We start from the raw sequence: 18577 nt of genomic DNA, 5'->3' as shown, positions 1-18577 counted from the left end.
AGAGAGATGGGCTATGGGGTGGGGGCGGGAAGGGGGCGGGGAAGCAGAGGATGAGTTTGGCGTGGCGTAGGCAGAAAGGTGCTGGACCAAGAGCCCTGAATCCCAGCCCCGCTTCTGTCGCGATGAACGTGTGACCCGGTGCAAACCACGTTCCCTCTCTGGGCTACGGTTTCGCTGTCTGTAAAATGTTGGACTAGACCCAGGGCTCCCATATTGGCAGCCAGCTGGCAGAACTTGGCCTAAGGAAATTTTTTTTTATCCAGCAAAGTATTTAAAAAAAAAAACCAACAACTCAGTCTGCTCCCACACTGCACAATTCACAGTCCTGACGACTACACCTTGTTGTACTTACACAGAGACGTCACCTGCCCATTTGTACACGAGTCTTCCCTTATCCATGGTTTCACGTTCCTCAGTTTCTGTTGCCTGAAGTCAATCATAGTCTGAAAATACTAAACGGAAAACTCCAGAAGTAAACAATTCATCAGTTTTAACCGTTTGCACTCGGATGTGGAGTGTGGATACTGTCGAGTGGATGATGAGAAAAAAGCAAGCGAGTGCAAAGGGTTAAATCCGCGCCATTCTGAGTAGCCTGATGGAATCCTGCAAGGTCCTGCTCTGTCCCGAGTGGCACTGGGGTCATCCCTTTGCCCGGCGTCTCTGCACTGTCCACATTCCCTCCTGCCTGCTTGTGACTTAGCAGTCCTCTCGGTTATCAGATCCTCTGTCACGGTGTCACCGGGCTTGTGTTCGGGTGACTCTTATTTTACCTAATAAGGGTCCCCAAGTACAAGAGCAGTGACGCTGGCTGCTCAGAGATGCTGACCAGAAGCTGTCCAGTGCTTCCTTGAAGTGAAAAGGCAAAAGCTCTCAACAATAAGGAAAGAAAAAGAAACCATGTGCCGAGGTAGCTGAGATCTACAGGAAGGATAAAACTTCCATCTGTGACACTGCGAGGAAGGAAAAAGAAATTTGCGTGTAGTGTACACAGGGTTCGGTACTGTCCACGTTTTCAGGCATCCACTGGGGGGGTCTTAGAACATACCCCCCATGCATAATGGGGTGCAACTGTGTAGGCATTTGGCACAGGGACAGCTGGACTAGTTACTGTAGAAGTGTCTAAGCTTGTTCTTAACTAAACCTTGGCCAGTGTCACCGGGCAGACATAGACGACTATTTGAGGAAGGCTCTCTAAATTAGTATAGTATAGTCAATTTAGGGGGTAGCACAGCATCATGGCTAAGGGTCAGGGCTCCAGAGTCTGTCTGCTCAAGCTTGAAGCCTTGGTCTACCTCTTAGAACCACGTGACTAATATGCTCTGTGCCTTGGTCCCCTCATCTGCATAATGGGCACACTCCTGTGAGGATCAAATGAATCAATGTCTCCAAAGAGCTCAGAATACTGCCAGGCACATCTTAAATGGTCAGTAGTAGTTAGCTGTCACTATGGTTATTAATTACTAGGGCTTTTTATGAAATATTTACACAATCTTGTCTTGAGTAGCATATGTTCTTAGGATGTTTGAGTGCCTGATACTATGACATGTGTTCATTATAAAGCACAAGGGGCAGACATAGACGACTATTTGAGGAAGGCTCTCTAAATTAGTATAGTATAGTAATAATTTGCATAATTATTTATTATGCAAATAAATACCCAAAACCAATTGGTCTCTATAGTTATTTTTATCTACAAACTTCTATTTGCCAGCGTCTCATTCAGTCACTAAGATATTGGAAAAGGCCGAGTACATCCGACTCTGCTAGGTTTGCGGGCTGACTTCATGAAAACTCATCCCTGATTTCCACGAGGAGCCAGTGCCTTCATTTCTCCTTGGCTGCAGGTGCTGTTTCTGTCTTTCTGGCCGGCCTGGCCCGGTGTGAACGCATTGGACCCGGCTCTGACTTCTCCTAAGGATCCCAATGTCCCTTCTCACCGAAGCAGCAGGTGGGAGAAGAATACTTAAACCGAAAATGCATCAAAAATAGCAAGTCGTTCCCCATCCATTTTTCATGTGGCATGAAATAAAAGTAGATAAGATTAGGAAATGAAGGTGAAAATGATGTGCGTGAGCTCTCTCTGCGTGTCACTGCAGCCCTCTCAGGGCTTCAATAATAAGCATGTTTATTTGAGTAGTTTGCTGATCACGCTCATCAATTTTCAACTTCAGACTCCTACCTGACATATTTATAACCTGGTTAACACGGCCAGGTGATGCGTGCAGGATGGGATGACTCAGTAAAAGTTCTGGGAATACCTGCCTATGGCTGCTGGTCCCCTAAAAGGGAAGACTAGCCTTTTCTGAAGGCAGCCAAGGAGAAAGGGGGTGGGTATGTGAATCTACCATCGGTAGAAATCCTCCTTTTGGCACCTTTGGTCCTTAAGCAGAGGGAGCTGGCAGAGTGAGTCTTGAGTACAATGACAGGTAAAAAAAAAAAGTAATTAACCTTACAGAGAAGAGCCACAGCCCTCAAGAAAAGGGGAAGAGAAAAGGGAAGGCCAGAAGGGCGGGGAGAGGAGGGGGACTTCCAGGTCGCTAACTGCAGCTTTCAGCAGAAATGACCTGCAGCTCTCCAAGCTGCCTCTTCTGCTTTGTGTTCCTCTCGGGGAAAGGCCAAGGGTCACCTGTCTTCTGATCTGATTCCGGAGTTAGGAGCTCCACAAAGTACGTGGAACAATGCCTTGATCTACAGGGGCCCGTGTCCCCTGGGTTTTCGGAGGTTGTGAAAATGGTGTCGCCTCTCCCCGATTAACTCTGCTGAGTGTCTTGTCCTTTGCGATCTATAGGCGATCGATAGCGTGTGGCGGAGGGCGGGAGCCTTCACGCTCCCGGCCTTCGTCTCCATGTAGAGGCACTTGCGTTTCTCCCGGGTGTGCACCTGTTCCCTTTGTCGTGTGGGTGCACCTGTTCCCTTTGTCGTGTGTGCCATCACTCCACGGGATGTTTACTCCTCCTGCTCCCGCCCGCTAAATGCTGGTTGTACCCCGTGCGTTGTCGAATGCCCACCCTGGGGAAATCTAGTAACCAAGTGAGACTTTAAAACCACCGAGAGAGTAACACTTGCTCCATCCCTCCTTTTTCCCTCCCCAGGGGAGAAGCAGTGATTTCTTTCATTAGTGAAATGGGGTGAGGCAATTGCGCAGAGAATTGGGTGAATGCTGAGCTCAGCCTTTTCTCTCTCGCTTTCGGGCCTGCCCGCTTGTCGAGATGACACATGTCCCTTTCTGCTCTCCACTGAGTGGGGGACTGCACGAGGAGTCGGGGCGGTGGGGTGGTCCCCATGGCCTCCTGCTGGGTCCATAGATGATGCAGTTCAGGGATGGAGCCTTAGCAAACCACTTGAGACAGGCATCCTAAAACTACAGCCCACAGGCCACACACGGCCAGCCGAGGACATTTATCCGGCCCGCAGGGTGTTTTTGCCACCGCTGCCTGTCCCGCTTAGCAGCCGACTCGTCCGGGGCCCACAGTGCACATGCGTGGAATGTGCGCCCCACTCTCCAACGGCCCTCCAACGGTCTGAGGGACAGTGAACTGGCCCCCCCTGTTTAAAAAGTTTGAGGACCCCTGATTGAGAGGACGGCTTTGTTGTCCATGGGGCATATCAGAGGTGGAGCGGATATTTTGATCTCCATCTCTGTTTTCTGAGTCTTGAGAGGGGAAGAAGGGGTGTCATTTCCTGCCCGCCTAGAACCCCAGTGACTGTATGATGATGATGGCCAGGATCCCCTTTCCCGGTTTTCTGCCCGAGTCTGTTTTCGTCACCTGGTTCATAGGAGAGAGGCCAAGAAGACACCAGTCAATGAAAAGGAGTAATTCACTGTCCTCGTCCCGGCTGCTACGGAGGAGGGAATTCTTCTTAAAGAAGACGTCAGGACAGTCTGGTGACGGTTACACCTGGGCTTGCCCTCTACCCACGCAGACTGGAGGCTCTGCTCTTCCCTGCAGGCTCTCCTGACTCCAGGAGCACGAGGCAGTGTAGTCAGCCTCAAGAGCCATTTCTGAATTCCGAATGTAAACTTGAGAGTAGGTTTGTTTCATTCAGCAGAAAGCCCAGATCTGATGGAGTAAAAGGAAAGCAAGTCTTCTCTAGGGTCCTCAGTGAGTGTCCCCACCCAGGGTGGAGTACAGGTCACACCCCTCTGCTCACAGGGCACACAGGCGGGTGGAGCAGGGAGGGCTCGGTGGGACTGCAGGGGCGTTGGGTGTCATTGGTGACCCACCTGGAGACCAGGCTCTGGCATTTTGCAGCTCTGGAGGGGGTGGGAGATAGTAGCCTGAGAGCTAAGGAGGCTCCTGCTTCATCGAAGGCAGTTCTGCAGCGAAGGGAGCGGTGGCGCGATGACACGGGGCAAACGCACTGCAGGAGGGGTGGCCGCACACACAGGTAAAGGAGTCCAGGTGGGCACGAGTAGCATCCACTCTCTGGGGGCTGCAGCAGTGGTAACAGCAATGGCTCAGACCAGAGTGTGTCTTTTTACATTAAACAATTCCAGGAAGAGGGCCCAAGAGGTCCTGTTGCTGAGGCTGTAAACTGCACATAATCATGGCTCTTATCAAGAGCTGCCAGGCATTCATGCCTGGGCCACATATGCTCATACAACCCATCAATGCTTTCAAGCTATGTCTCTAAAAACCTCTCTCACCTTTGTAACCTTCAAACATAGCCCTTGCATCTAAACTCAAATCATGACACTTACAAGTAAATTCTATTGTCTGGTTTATAACTTGAAGCCCATGGCTCTGCCCAAGACGGGAAGGATCTGGTGACTCCTAGGAGACAAATCTTAAAAGCTAGCATTCAATTGGAGGTTGCAAACTTCCCACAGTAGCTCTCCCCTGGAATCCTCACTACTCTTCGCAGACCTCTCGTGTGTTCACTTAACCCACGGAAATGCCAGGCCTAAGTGGTGTTAGAAACCCAAGCAACGGTGTCTGCTTATGGTAGAGCCATGCTGTTTCTTAGAGATCCTCTTGCATGCAAGCTGTTTAGACCCCAGGTCCTCTGTGATCAATGACATCTCACCCCAATGGTATCTTTCTCTAATTATGTCTTTTTTTTTTAAGATAAATTAATGATATTGGCATTTTTAGAATCAAACTGAACCAAAATTTGTAGTTCGCTATTCATCTTTCCAAACAATATGCTCACCCCCTCATTTGGCTTATTCTGTCTTTCAGTTTCCCAGGCCTCCCAAAGCTCTTTTGTTGTTTGCGTTCCATCTCCACCTCCTGTGGCTGTGCTCCCCATCCACCCACTGGCCGCCTATCCCAAACCAAGCCTCGTGCATAGCTTCTACTTATCCTCTGGAAGCTGGTCTTCCTTATGTCCCATCTCCTTAGGGTCCTACTTTCTGCTAATGTGATGATACGAGAGACAATGCATTTGCATTTGAACAAGACCAGCTCCTAAATAAAATGCTCCCTTAGTCCCTCGCTTAGGACTTTTGCCTTGGTTAACATTCTGTGGAATGTGACTGTGGGAACGAGATATGCAAATGTAGTTGCTCTGTAAATGTAAGTAGAATAAACATACATCTAAACATAAATTACACGGGGCAAACCATGGCTCAAGAGAGAAAAGGGGGAAACAGAATTATTCTTTGCAAAGGGTGGGAGATGGAAATAGAACCCAGTGTCCAGATGGAGATGCCTGGTGGGAGAACCTACGTAGGAACAGGGAAAGGAAAATAAACAGAAGACTGAGAAATGTAATGTGAGACAGCTTACTAGACAAATCAGAAAGACTTGGGGTTATGGGTATAAGGTGTCTAAAGGAAAAATACATGACTTTGGAATCAAAGAAAAATAGGTATGAAATTTTCAGTCCACCACATAGTGACGATGATCTTGGGGATAATATTTAACTTCTCTGGGGCTCCAAGATTTAAAACAAACTTGGTCTGATTAAAACACTCATGGACCGGAGTTCTAGAGTATTTTCTTTCTCAGCCTTAGGTGCCAACTTGGCCAGTTGTCTGTTTTCTGATCCTAGCTCCACACTGCTCCTTCCTGCTCTACCTAACTAAGCCTTTTCTTAAGAAGCTAAACATTAATGTGGGTTTCCAAAACAACCCCAAATTCAGGCAAAAGTTATTTTTCTTCAACACTGTGGCACTCTCCTTTCCTTCACATTTAACATTTCTTTAACTAGATTTCTATAATTCTCTCTCTCTCTCTCTCTCTTTTTTTTTAACCAAGATCAAGTTGACCAAGGCCACTGTGACTCTTGAACTTAACGCATTACTTAATAGCATTACTGCGATTAGTCCCCGTGTATCAGCCACTGTTCTAAGTGTTGCACATATGTCATTTCACCCAATTGCCTAATACCCCATTAAGTGGTTATTAGAATCCCCTTAATATACAGGTGGTCAGAGAAACAGCAGGTGGGAGATTCTCGGCCTCAGGACGGGATGCAGATGGTCCCCTGCGGCAGGTGGCAGTGCCCAGATGGAACTTGGTCTGAGTTGAGATGTCCTCCTATTTCTATTCCAAAAGGTCTGAAACAATCCCAGAGAATATTTTGGTTATAGGCAGATAACTACATCACCAAGGAAGCCATCAATTATTGTAAAGTTTCCTTTGTTGTCATAATTTGTTTTTGAATGACCACCTCTGTGATAAGGGGCATGCCATTATTTAATGGCAGGCTTAAAGAGCCTCTGCCCATCCTCTGATTCAATGACTTCTTTTGACAGACAGAAATAACAATTCAAATGTATTGACTGCATACTATATCCCAGGTCTGGTAGTAATTGCTTTACATACATCATTGTATTCAATCTTTATAGCAATCTTGCAAATTAATTATTAGTAAGCTCCTTTTACAGATGAGAAGACTAAGGACTAGTGCAGTTAAAGAACTCAGTCAAGGGGAAGTAGCTCATAGATCGTAGAGCTTGTTCTCTGAATCTCCGGAAGTGCTTCCTTCTCCAAATGAAGAGGAGACTATGAGGTTAAGGTGCCTAGGGTAGGTGGGGATTTGAAACCCAGGCCACATGAAAACAATAGCCACCACCATGACAATAAAAGAAACAGGTGAAATTGAGTTTAGTTGTATATTTTACTTGACCCTAATTTCCAAACTATCATTTCATGTCTAATCAATATAAAAAATATCAATAAGATATCTTACATTCTTTTTTCATATTTACTCTTCAAAATCCATTTGTACACTTATATTTGTATAATTTTCTGTATGCTTATAACACATTTCACTTGGCCTAGTCACCTTTCAAGTGCTCAGTAGTCACATATGGTTAATGGCTACCACACTGGGTAGTGAAGATTTAACTTACAACCTATCTAAAGTAACTCTAACTTTCCTCGAGTTTCACGAGTTGTGAAAACGAAATGAGAAAACATGTATAAAGTACCTCGCCCTGTACTTGAGACCTGGTAGGCTCTTTGTACATTCTCTTTCTGGTTCCTGCCTTTAAGTCACAAAATATCGGAGATATTTACTTAAAAATGAGGTCTTTCAATTATCCACATTAAATTCAGGAAATTCAGCAGGTGGGATTTACAAACTTATCTCCATTTTGCTTTGTTGTGTATTATATAGTTATGGGGCAGCACATTTTCCTGTCTAATCATGCTCTGTAGATCGTAATTCAGAAGTTAATTTTCCTTTTCTGACTCCTGGGCAGAGGGCCTGGAGTAGCTCGGATGGCAGGGCGAATCCAGACTGGGGAAATAGATGGACTTGGTCACTGACGTTGAGAGTTGATGGCAAATCTACCAACCAGGACCCGGGCAGATGACCACTCAGGCCCATGTGCACCGTGGGGAGAGCCAATTGGTTGCATGGATCTTATTGGCAGAACAATTGGCAAGAGGCAGCTGTCTTCTTCGGGAGGGAGATCTGGTTTCCAAGCGGAAGATATAGTGAATAGGTAAATGCCACCTCCTTGAGCACATGGTGGTTAGTTTTTAAAAAATTACAGCATAAAATCAAGTTGAGGGTCGGCTTAGATTAGAAATGGAGCTCGAAAATATTCTCTTTGGTCTTTCTACTCCAACCGCCCCGGGCATTACTGCTCAGCCCCCTTCATTCCCTCTTTCCTCTTTCATTCCTCCCCTTCGGAACCAACTCCACTTCATCTGCGAGCTGATTTCATGATGGAGCAGAGATGCCAATCAATCATTTGGCCATCAGTAGGAGCACATCCCCAATCTGCATTAGCCCTCTGGGCTGACTTCCAGAACATCATCTACGATACATGAATTATTACAGAAACATTATTGCTGTCAGCATATTCCACTCTATACAACTTCCTATTATTATTTTTTTGGCGGACAACACCGAAATTTTAAACAGCTCAATCTTGCTTAAGTCATGGGAATTTGGTGGCTCTAGAAACAACTTTTCTTTGCCTCATCAGTGAGAACCCACCCCCGACAGTGGTTGAGCTCAGATGCAGGGTAAGGGGTGGGGGGTCTGGTCCAAATGGAGACCTGAGACAGCTTCAATTTGTTTTTGCCTCTCTGATTCCACCCACTTCCCAGCATCACTTCTCTCCTCCTTTATTGTCGATGGCAAAATGAGGCTTCTGGACTCGTGATGTTTGGGTGACATAGTAGAGGGAGCTGGGGATAAATCAGCGTGGCACCTGCAGGACCAGGAAGCATTGCTCAGGGCTTCTCTCACCAAAGAACATATGTGCTGAGCATCGCTGAGCATAGTGTGGCTGTCTCTGTGATTCATGTCGAGCCTATACTACGATGGGGATAGCAGATTTAGCTTGGAAACTCATGAGCAGAATTAGATGGTTTTTGTCTCTTTGAAAACTCTATCACAAAATGGGTCATTTATCATTCTGGAGCGTGTGTGGGGGAAGGGGTTTGGGGACCGTAGGGTCAGAGTGGAAATTCAGGTGCTGATACCTGGTAGGAGAAGGCTGTTAAATGCAGGGGTCATCCAAGGTCAGGCTGTACCCCGAAGAAAGACAGCAGGGGAAGCTGGGGGCCATCAAAACAAACAAACAAACAAAAAACTAAGATATAAAAAATAGAAGAAGAAAATCTCGCATTTCAGAAACCAGTGAATGTGCTAAAGCTCAGAAGTGGGAAGGCAAAGCAGAAGCATGGATGTGTGGCACCAGTGACAAGGACTTTGGTTGCTCAGGTGATCCTTGGCCTTGGCACAGGGGCTCTTTGCACCCTTCCTGTGTGGGTGGAAGCCAAGGGGAGGCTGGTCTGGGCCAAGCTGGAAGATGCAGGGAGAATAATGGCCCAAGGTAGACAGAGGAGGTGGGAAGAGAAGCAGTCCTTGCTATTGGTGTTGGCTCCCAGGGAATGGTGGGTTTTAACTTTAGATGACACCCTGGGAACTATGGCCCTTCCCATTTATTTCTCTTCAGAATCCCACGTATTTTGTGTTTTACTATGAAGATGCTTAGCTAGCCGTTTGTGCTGCAGAATCATTTCCTAGAGCGTCAGGCAATTTCACGGTACAAACTCTATCTAAGTGAGGGTCTCAGCCCCTGTTGCTGTTCTTCTCTCCCTCAGATGGGGTCATCTATAAATAGTAGAGCCAATGTCAGGAACAGAGGCAGGACCTACACTAATAGCCTTTGTTCTGCGTTGAGTTAGGAGTAGAAATAATTCACTTTATGAAACCTTGGATCAAGAGGTTCAGCTATGCAAAGACTCCTGTTTTTCCATGGGCTCTCTCTTTCTCCTAGGTGCATGTTGCATCCCCTGACCTGGGAGTAATCCCTGGGGACTTGTAAGCCCCCAAATTATGGAGCTTCTCACTCTTTCCAGAGTGGACTCAGTCCACAGGGCAGGCTTCTGCCTGAGGTCCCTGGGGCTTCCTGGAAACCAGCCTCACTCTTGCCAGTCACCCCCAGGGCTGTGTCAGGGCAAAGGCCTCCTTCCTCTTGAACTAAACTTTTCTTCTGGCAGTTTTCACTGGGGGTGTCAGGCAAGGAGGGTAGGGTGGGGAGTGATCCCCAAACTGGCCCCTAGTTTAAGCTTCCAGTCTAAGGCAAACTGATGCTCCCCACCTTTGATAATTATTCAGATCCAACTATGGATATTTATGTTTTCTATCCAAATGAATAATGAAATTCTTTGCCAATTTATCTGATTACTGCCTTGGTGATCCTAGAGTCTGTATCAGCTTCCCTGGAAAACAGATCTTGGGGTAGAACTTACGGCAAATGCTGTATTATGTGTTTGTGGAAAGTGATCCCAACGATGCAAGACTGAGGTACAAAGGAACGGAGACAGGACAGGCACAAAACAATTGCAAGGCAGTGTGTTGTCAAGTTGGCCAGTTTCAACAGAAAACACAGCTACATGTGCCAACCCAGATCCTAGAAACAAAGAGTACGTTTGCCTAAAAATATTTGCATGTTTCGAATACACAGCATAACCCAAACACCAACCCCCACTCTTTATGTATAAGAACTCATCTGATCTCCACAGTAATGCTGTTAGTAGTCCTGCTTCATGGCAGAGGAAATGACATACATGGACACTTGGAGGTGGTTGAGGCAGGATTTGAACCCCAGGAGTCTGGCTTTAGAGTGTATAGCCTCAACCACTCCATCCTATTGGCTTTCAGCATAATGAATTGTTTTTGTGTATTAAATATTCCTCAGGTATTTCTCAAAAGTGCCAGCAGCCATGACAAGGTTGTTGCGGGATGCCTATCAGATCTACTGTACATTTGCATTGGAGATTTTTCAAAATCAAAATCAAAATGCTTAGGAATTAGGTCCCTCCCACCTAGAGGGTAGGTCTAAGTTTTGGTTAGATATATGCTGGTTGAAAATGCCCTACAGGTTGTTCTCAACAGACATGAGGATTGAGAGTCACCATTACATCTTTCTACCTAGATCTAGAATAGGGTAGCCAAAGTAAGATGGATATCCCAATCTTTTTTTTTAGTAGGATAGAGGACATACTTCCTAGCCCTTGAGGCTAAATTCTATAACCTCTCTCTTAGTAATTTTGTTGGCAGCAAGCAGCCTTTCGGCTGTGCTGGTAGTGTGTGTATGGTGTGTGTGTGTGTGTGTGTGTGTGTGTGTGAGAGAGAGAGAGAGAGAGAGAGAGAGAGAGAGAGAGAGAGAGAGAGAGAGAGAGATGCATGGACTTTTTTTACCCAAAGAAGTTAGCAGCATGTTGACTATGCCATGTCTGAAGTTACAGAAGGAAAAGTCAGGGGGCCTGTCAGTGGAACCAGGTCTCAAGCACGCATACTTTAGAAGATAAGAACAGTGACCTTGTCAGTCTAGGTCAGACCTGAGGCTTAACGAACTAATCATCGGTCTCTCGGGGTACCCAAACATATGCTGCCGACAGTCCCAGTCATGAGGTAAGGGAAGTCCTGAGCATCCCTCATCAACTCTGAAAGGCTCTATCTGCCACAAGTTGATTAAATATGATCCTGGGATTACGCTAAAGTAAAAATTCCAAAGAACTAGGCAATTACATTCTACTTTTGGTTCTGTGCATTTATTTTCATTTTCTCTATGTCAGAAAATGAGGACAGGTTTGCTCTGTCTTCTTTCTCAAGTGTCTTTCTGCCTTCCTTGTTTTTTTTTTTTTTTTTTTTTTCCTTCTTGCAGTCCTCGTTGGATAAACAGATAACACCGTGGACTGTCTCAGGAAACATAAATAGGGTGTGTTGGATTTAAAAGAACATCACAAAATATTTTTGTTCACATTGAGTTTCATTATTCTTCTTAAAAATATACATGTATGTTAATACAAAGCCCTCAAATCTTACTTCGTGTGAAGTTATTTGACAATGTTTCTAATATTTAATAAATGCTATCTAGGCCCAGTGCTGTTCTCTAGTAACATATTACAAAAACTGCTTTAAAAGGCATTAGTAATGCATTCTTGACAGATGATGCTGTAACAAGCTGTTCCTAGAGCAGATTCATTATAACACAGAGATAATATTAAAAGAATGGACTTTATTCTCATCAAATGCACATACCAGAAAGAGAATTTGTGATTGTGGATGCAGATGTGTGTGTCTGTATGTGCGTGTGGGCTTGTGCCCAGAAGGCAAATGAAAATCTCACAGCTATATAAACTCCCCAAAGGGTGCTGGCAGTAGAATCAGATCTAGCACGCAAATTAAGCCACCTGTCCAGTCACCCTTAGCAACTAGCCTCTTATTTCACTAAAACTTAGAACTAGAAGAGATCTCATCATTTTATAGATGAGGAAACTGAGGCCAGAGAAATGAATTACAAATTGACTATACAGACAGTATTCTACCTCCCAGGTCTTCCAATAGCCAGTTGGGCCCAGAATGTAAATCCTTAAGGTGTTCAGGAGAATGCTTTAAGGCTTAGGCTCTGCTTCTCTCTCTAGCTGGGAAATATGTTTTAAAAATGCAGATTCCTCAATTATTTGGACCCTAGATTTAATGTACGGCTATATACTCTTGGGTAGTCTTGATACTATCCTCTGAATTCATGAGCATTCAGACTAACAGGCACAGGCTGTCCTCCATTTCACAAAGTGGGAAATGTGAATTATTAAAACTATACACTAGTGATCTTGATGCTCTCTCCTGGAAAAATCTGAGAGCATATTATTAAGCAGATGGTCTGTGAACACATAGGAAAGAAAGAGGTGATTCCTAGAAGCATCCATGATTTCCTAAAAGCCAATCATGCCAAATAACCTCGGTTCCTTTTTTGACATCTTTCCTAGCCTGGCAGATGGAGCGTGGTGGTGGTGGTGGTGGGGGAAGGGTGGGTAGTGTAGACGTAGAGAATGGCAATATAGCAAGACCTGTGACAGTTGATCCTGATAGTCTCCAGAATGACCTACAAAATACAGGCTGTGTATGTGCATTTGCAGCAGATAGGACAATGCCATTCAAAGACATTTGGTCTCTGGAATGGTACCAATGGGGAGTGAGATGTCTACTATCAACTCAGAGGGCTTTTTCCCTGTCCCCGTCATGTTCCAAGTATTTATCAATGTTTTGAACAGAGCATCGACCATGTGCTTATCGAATTTATGATGACACAAAGCAGAGGTCAGCTAATATGACAAACGATATAAACAAGTTTCAAAAGATCTTGCTATCTGGAAAGATGGATTGAAACTAACAAGATAAATTTATCAAGGGTAAAAGTAGAGTCTTGGTATTAGGTTTGAAAGAAAGCTGGATTTCACAAACAGAGGATGAGAAAAAAATGAGTCTGGGTGTAGAGCTTAGCTTAGCTCATTCTATCAGGCCAACATGGTAGACAAAAAGGTTATACACACTATGCATGTGTATGCATACATATACCTGTATCTATACATACACTATATATCTACATCTATGCGTATATCTATATATCTGTATCTATATCTCTTTATTTATCTATCCATAGAGAGGGTCTTATCTTCAGGGCAGTCTGTCCTCTCCACTGTCATAGCTCGAGATCCCTCAGAGCACTGTGATCAGTTCTGGATTTTATGCTTAGGAGGGACACGAACAAACGCCACTCTGAAAAGTGCCTGGACACCTTGTCAACAAAATACGGGTTGAGAAAGCTGGTAATGCATTTCAGAAGGGGAAATTTGGGGAGGTAATGACAACTATCTTCGACTTTTGAAAGAGTCTCCTAGACAAGGTGAACCGGATGATTCTGTTGTGCTCCAGAGGGTAGAACTGGGACTTGCGAAGGGTCTGACAGCAAAGCAGATACTGACTCAGTGGAAAGAAGATTCTTTTCTCAGTAGTTAGAGGCATCTGTGTGTGGATAAGGTGACTTTTGAGGTAGGTTTAAAGGTAGACATGAAGTGATCACCTGAGAGTCCAGATGCTGCTGGGAAGGTTCTAGCACACAATGGGTGAGTGGACCAGGGGGTCACCATGGTTGCTTTCAACTCGCAGACCCTGATCCCATTCCCTGGGCCAGGCTGACGTCACAGACCACTAAATGGCGCTTGGCCTTGATCACAGTGACCACTGTTCACGTTGCCACCTTTTCCTTTCTCGTTCCCTGCACCTCTGGAGGAGCAGATGGAGAAAAGGAAAACAAACCACTTTAGGGAGAAAGTTCTGTTTGTTCCAGGGTCTCGGCTCTGAGACCTACAGAAAGCAATTGCCCCTCCAGACAGCCCAGATGCCAGAAAAGATTTCTGTACTTCAAATGAAAAGGAGAACGGCCACTCCTTTGAAGTACATGTATCAAAGCTTTAATAAGAGCTAATAAAATTGTTATGTTGGGTTCACATCTCCTGAGAACATCAAGTCAAAGTCTCCCTGGGGAAAGAAAGTGTTATATAACTATTCTTATGACTTTTATTTTTTTTTCCAAAATGAAATCCCTACTTAAAGGACCACAATAATTATTTTGGATTAGCTGCAGAGTACTAATTAAATCCCAATTGATCTGTTCAGATTTCACTGGCGGAAGAGAAGCTGTCAAGTAGTGGCTAAAAACTGAATGCAGGTAGAGCTACCTGAGTGGACGAGCTGGCCATGGGGGGATGGATGGCCGTGTGCCCTGGGGTCCTTGCTGGGGGTCCTTGCTGTCCCCAAGCTTTTAACAATGGCAATAGTGAATTTTTTCATCTGTGAAGGGTTAAGATTTCCAGAATGGCTTTATAAACACAAGGACAGGCCACTTCTTGCACTGACCACTAGCATTTGGAACGAAGAGCCACCTACCAATGTGGATGAGCTAAGGGTAGGGCATGACACCTGCATACCCTGAACCGGTGACAGACAGGTACTCTGGCACCAGCACCCAGCCAACCAGGAGGAGCTCTGTGGAAGGGCGGGGGAAATCTAGGAAAACTGATGGTTATGTGGCAGGTCTCATGCTAGGAAGTGGGCATTATTGTCCCCAGTTCACAGCTGAAGAATCCAAAGGCAAGAAAAAAAAATTACATCAAATGGTTGCTCAAAACCACACAAATATTAAATGGCAGCACTGGGGCTTGAACTCCAGCCAGTGTGGTAGGGTCTCACTACACCACGTAGCCTCTAAGGGTGCATATTTTCAGCCCAGAAGGGGTGGCCAATGGGATTCTTTCCAGCTTGGGGCATATGCACTCCAACCCCAAGCTGCCATCTGCCATTCCTGGTTCCCCGAGGAGGGAAGGGGGTGTGTGCAGCCAGGCAAAGAGGGGTTAAAGCCAGCACAGCACTAGGGAGGACATGTGTTCATAGTGACAGTAGAATGTGCTCACACAGCTCAGAGCTCTGGCGGAGCCTCAGGCGGATAAAAGGCTGTGTGTGTGTGTGTGTGTGCGTGTGCGTGTGCGTGTGCGTGTGTGTCGGGGGACACATGGCAAGGAGGGGTTGATATCTAAATGCCATCTGGAGAGATGGACACAGGGAGGACTCCTTCCTGGTCTGAACCACTCAACCAGACTCTCAGAGGCGCAGAGCCCCTGGCCCTGATGTGTCAGGTTTCCCTGCCAGCAACTTTTCTGAGTCCAGGAAGTGGAGGAGGAAGAGGAAGAGGGAAAGCGTGGGGAAGACAGAGCTGAACGGGATGCTTACGACAAAGCCAGAGGGAGACTCAGTAGAGCCTGCTCTCTCTTTAAAGGAAAGAAGATGTTCTTGGTTTTCTTTCTGGTGCATGGGGAAATTTTGACCTAATCTTACTTGTCTGCTTTCTATGCCTAAGAATTTAAATATTCTTGTGTCTTTTGGATAAAGCAGAAATGTAGGTTCTGCTCCCGTGCAGGGAGGGACCCATGCTCAGGGTAGGGGGAAAAGGGTCTCGGCGAGAAAATCCCAGGGAAGTTGAGTCCACAGTCACCCATCTCCTCCTCGTTGGCCAGTGCTGTAGTTATTATCCCAGCCAGAGCAGCATCTAGCGTCTCAGACTTCAGCGAGGGTCTGAACCACTGGAGGATCTTGTTTAAAATGCAGATTCGCATGTGGGAGGCCCGGGGAGGGGCCTGAGATCCTGCATTTTCTACCCTTTCCCCAGGGAATGCAGCTGCGGGTAGTTTCTTGCCCACAGTCTGAGTCGCAAGGTGCCAGTCCGCTCTGCAGAAGGGCACCCCTCATTCCAAGCTCTCCCTGTCTTCGCAGTCAGGAATTTTGTCTGTTTGACTGACACACACCACGCACAATCTGCTCTTTTCACTCTGCCTATAGCAAAGGGACAAAATAGCCGGAGAGCCTTTGACTCTTTCAAATTTCCTAAGTGCTCACAGAGTCATGTGGGAAGCAGGGGACAATACAATTCTTGACAGGCTAGAGAGGGTTGGTCCCTGAGCTGTCCCCTGGAAGCCTGGCCCGACGCCACGCTGCATGACTGATTGGAAAGACCCACATCACAATCCACTGCTGTTCAGGACCAGCGTGGAGAAATAATGGTGAAAGGAGAGAGCCTGGAAGAAGCCTCCAAGTTGGGTCAGGTTTTTGGCAACGTGTGCTTCTTCTGTGTGCTTCATATTGTCTCCCTCGGGCTGATTGCTGCGTTGCTATTGGGGGAATCTGAACAGCTGTGCACATCTGTCTCCCGGGCTGTGCTTTGGGTTCAGCTGCCTGCTAGTCAGAAGCAGATTCTCAGGCAGATTCCTTGGTCTGAGCGCAACCGACTCCAGTGCTATGAGATGGGGCAGGGTCCATCTGCCCAGGCGGAACCATTCCATGCTAATTTGGAGCAGAGGTTGAAGCTATAATGCAGTCCCAGCTTTCTCAGGTTCTTTGGGGAGAAGTGCAGCAGGGCCCTCCTCCCTTTGATTCTGCCCATCACCCCTCAAATCCCAGGTCTTGGGGGTTTTCTCTTCAACCTGATAAACCCATGTATCTTCTCTCATAGGTCTCAGTCGGACGCTGGCTGGCCCTTCTCAGCACTTGCCTTATGTGTCCTATGAACGTGACAGATTCTGCAAAGAAGAAATGCCTTTCTGCTTTCCTGAAACAGAAGGGTTTCATGGATGGCACTCCTCCAGTGTGGGCGGCCCATGAAAACCCGGGCAGACTGCAGGAATATGAATGCATTGGGCAGTCGCCGAGCAATAATAGTCCCTTGTCCTGCGGGTGCTCTCCCTAGCTTTCTGTGACACGTGTTATAGTGTGGCTACTCTGCACCTAGCAGCTCTTTCTTGCTACCTTGAAAATCCAAACCTCAATCCCAGGAAGCAGCTAGAATGAGAAGGATTTGACTAGATAGCACTAGAGACAAGGACTCTAGACCTGACATGCCTAGTTGTGAGGTTTTAGGTAAGCAAGCGACTTAACTCTTTATGATTCAGTTTCATTTCCTATAAATTTGAGGATTTTGGACTCATTCATTACTTTATGCGTTCGTGTAATATATGTTAATTTAATGTATATTTTACATCCACCACTAGAGGTATTCTATGGGACTCTGCAGCAAATACAAAGGGAAAGAGAAATAACATGTTAAAGTATCTGTCTACTCAAAAGATGCCTTTTTACTGCAACTATGCCAACAACTAGTAGCACTGGCATCATTTGAAAGCTTGTTAGAAAATGCAGAATCTTGGGTCCTCCCCCAAGACTATAGATCAGAAACTGCGTTTTAACAAGATCCCCTGGGTGATTGGCGTACCCATTAAAGTTTGAGAAGTACTGACTTCATGGGTAATGCCGCATTCTCTGCTTTCGCACACATTGTCTCACGATGCACATCCTTTTCTTTAAGGAGCTCATCATCGAGGAAGAGAGAAAGAGATTTTGATAAATCCCCACTCTACAATGTGCTGCATGTCTTAGCGGGGATGGAAACAGGATACTATGGAAATTTAGATGAGTCAATGATGGATGATGCCATTCATTCATTCATTCATTCAAGAGCTTGAACATTGGCTGTGTGCCAGGTACTCTTCTGTGTGTTAAGGAAATGTAAACCCCAAAAGAAAAGTCTTTATTTTTTATGGAGCTTACCTCCTAGTGGGGGAAGACGTGTCATAAACAACTTTAGAGAACGTATCATTCCAACTGGTGAAACATCGTGAAGGCAATCGAAAAGGTAATGGACAGTGCCTGGGGAGGGGAGTAGGAGCTGCTTTTGGTGGGGTGATCTAGGTAGGCCTCTTTGAGGAGCTGAAACCTAACTGATGAGGAAATAATCATGGGAAGACCTGATTTGTGGGGATTGGGAGGAGAGGATTAAGGGAGGGAAGACAGCAAACACAGGGCTCCGTGGAATGAGTCTTGACCTCTTCTTGATGTAGCAGGAGCTCAGGTGCTTTGGATGAGAGACCAAGGTCTAGGAGGCAGCAGGAGCTGGCTTATATGGGGCTGTGCAGGCCACAGTAAGTGTTAGGCTGAACTTGACTCAGAGTGCAATTGTAGAGATATGTACTGCCGTATGTTGAAAATCATTAATTCCGGTTGTTGTGTGGAGAGTAAGGCTATAAGAGGGAGGCCCCTGCAGTCATGCAAGTGAGTAGTAATAGTGACTTGGACTGAGATGGTAGGCATGACATGGAGAAAGGTGGATGGATTGGGGGTACACAGTGCTTTGGAGGCAGAATCCAAAGCACCTAGGGAGGATCTTTATAGGAGGTGATAAGGTGATGAGATGGGTTTTGAAGAATGAGTAGGAATTCACTAGGCAGATACTCAAAATTCTAGGTTTAGAAGACCAAAAGAATAGAGTCAT

The sequence above is a fragment of the Microcebus murinus genome, chromosome 23, assembly GCF_040939455.1.
Source record: "Microcebus murinus isolate Inina chromosome 23, M.murinus_Inina_mat1.0, whole genome shotgun sequence".
In the NCBI taxonomy this organism is placed as follows: Eukaryota; Metazoa; Chordata; class Mammalia; order Primates; family Cheirogaleidae; genus Microcebus; species Microcebus murinus.
Note: the sequence above shows the minus strand (reverse complement) of the source record.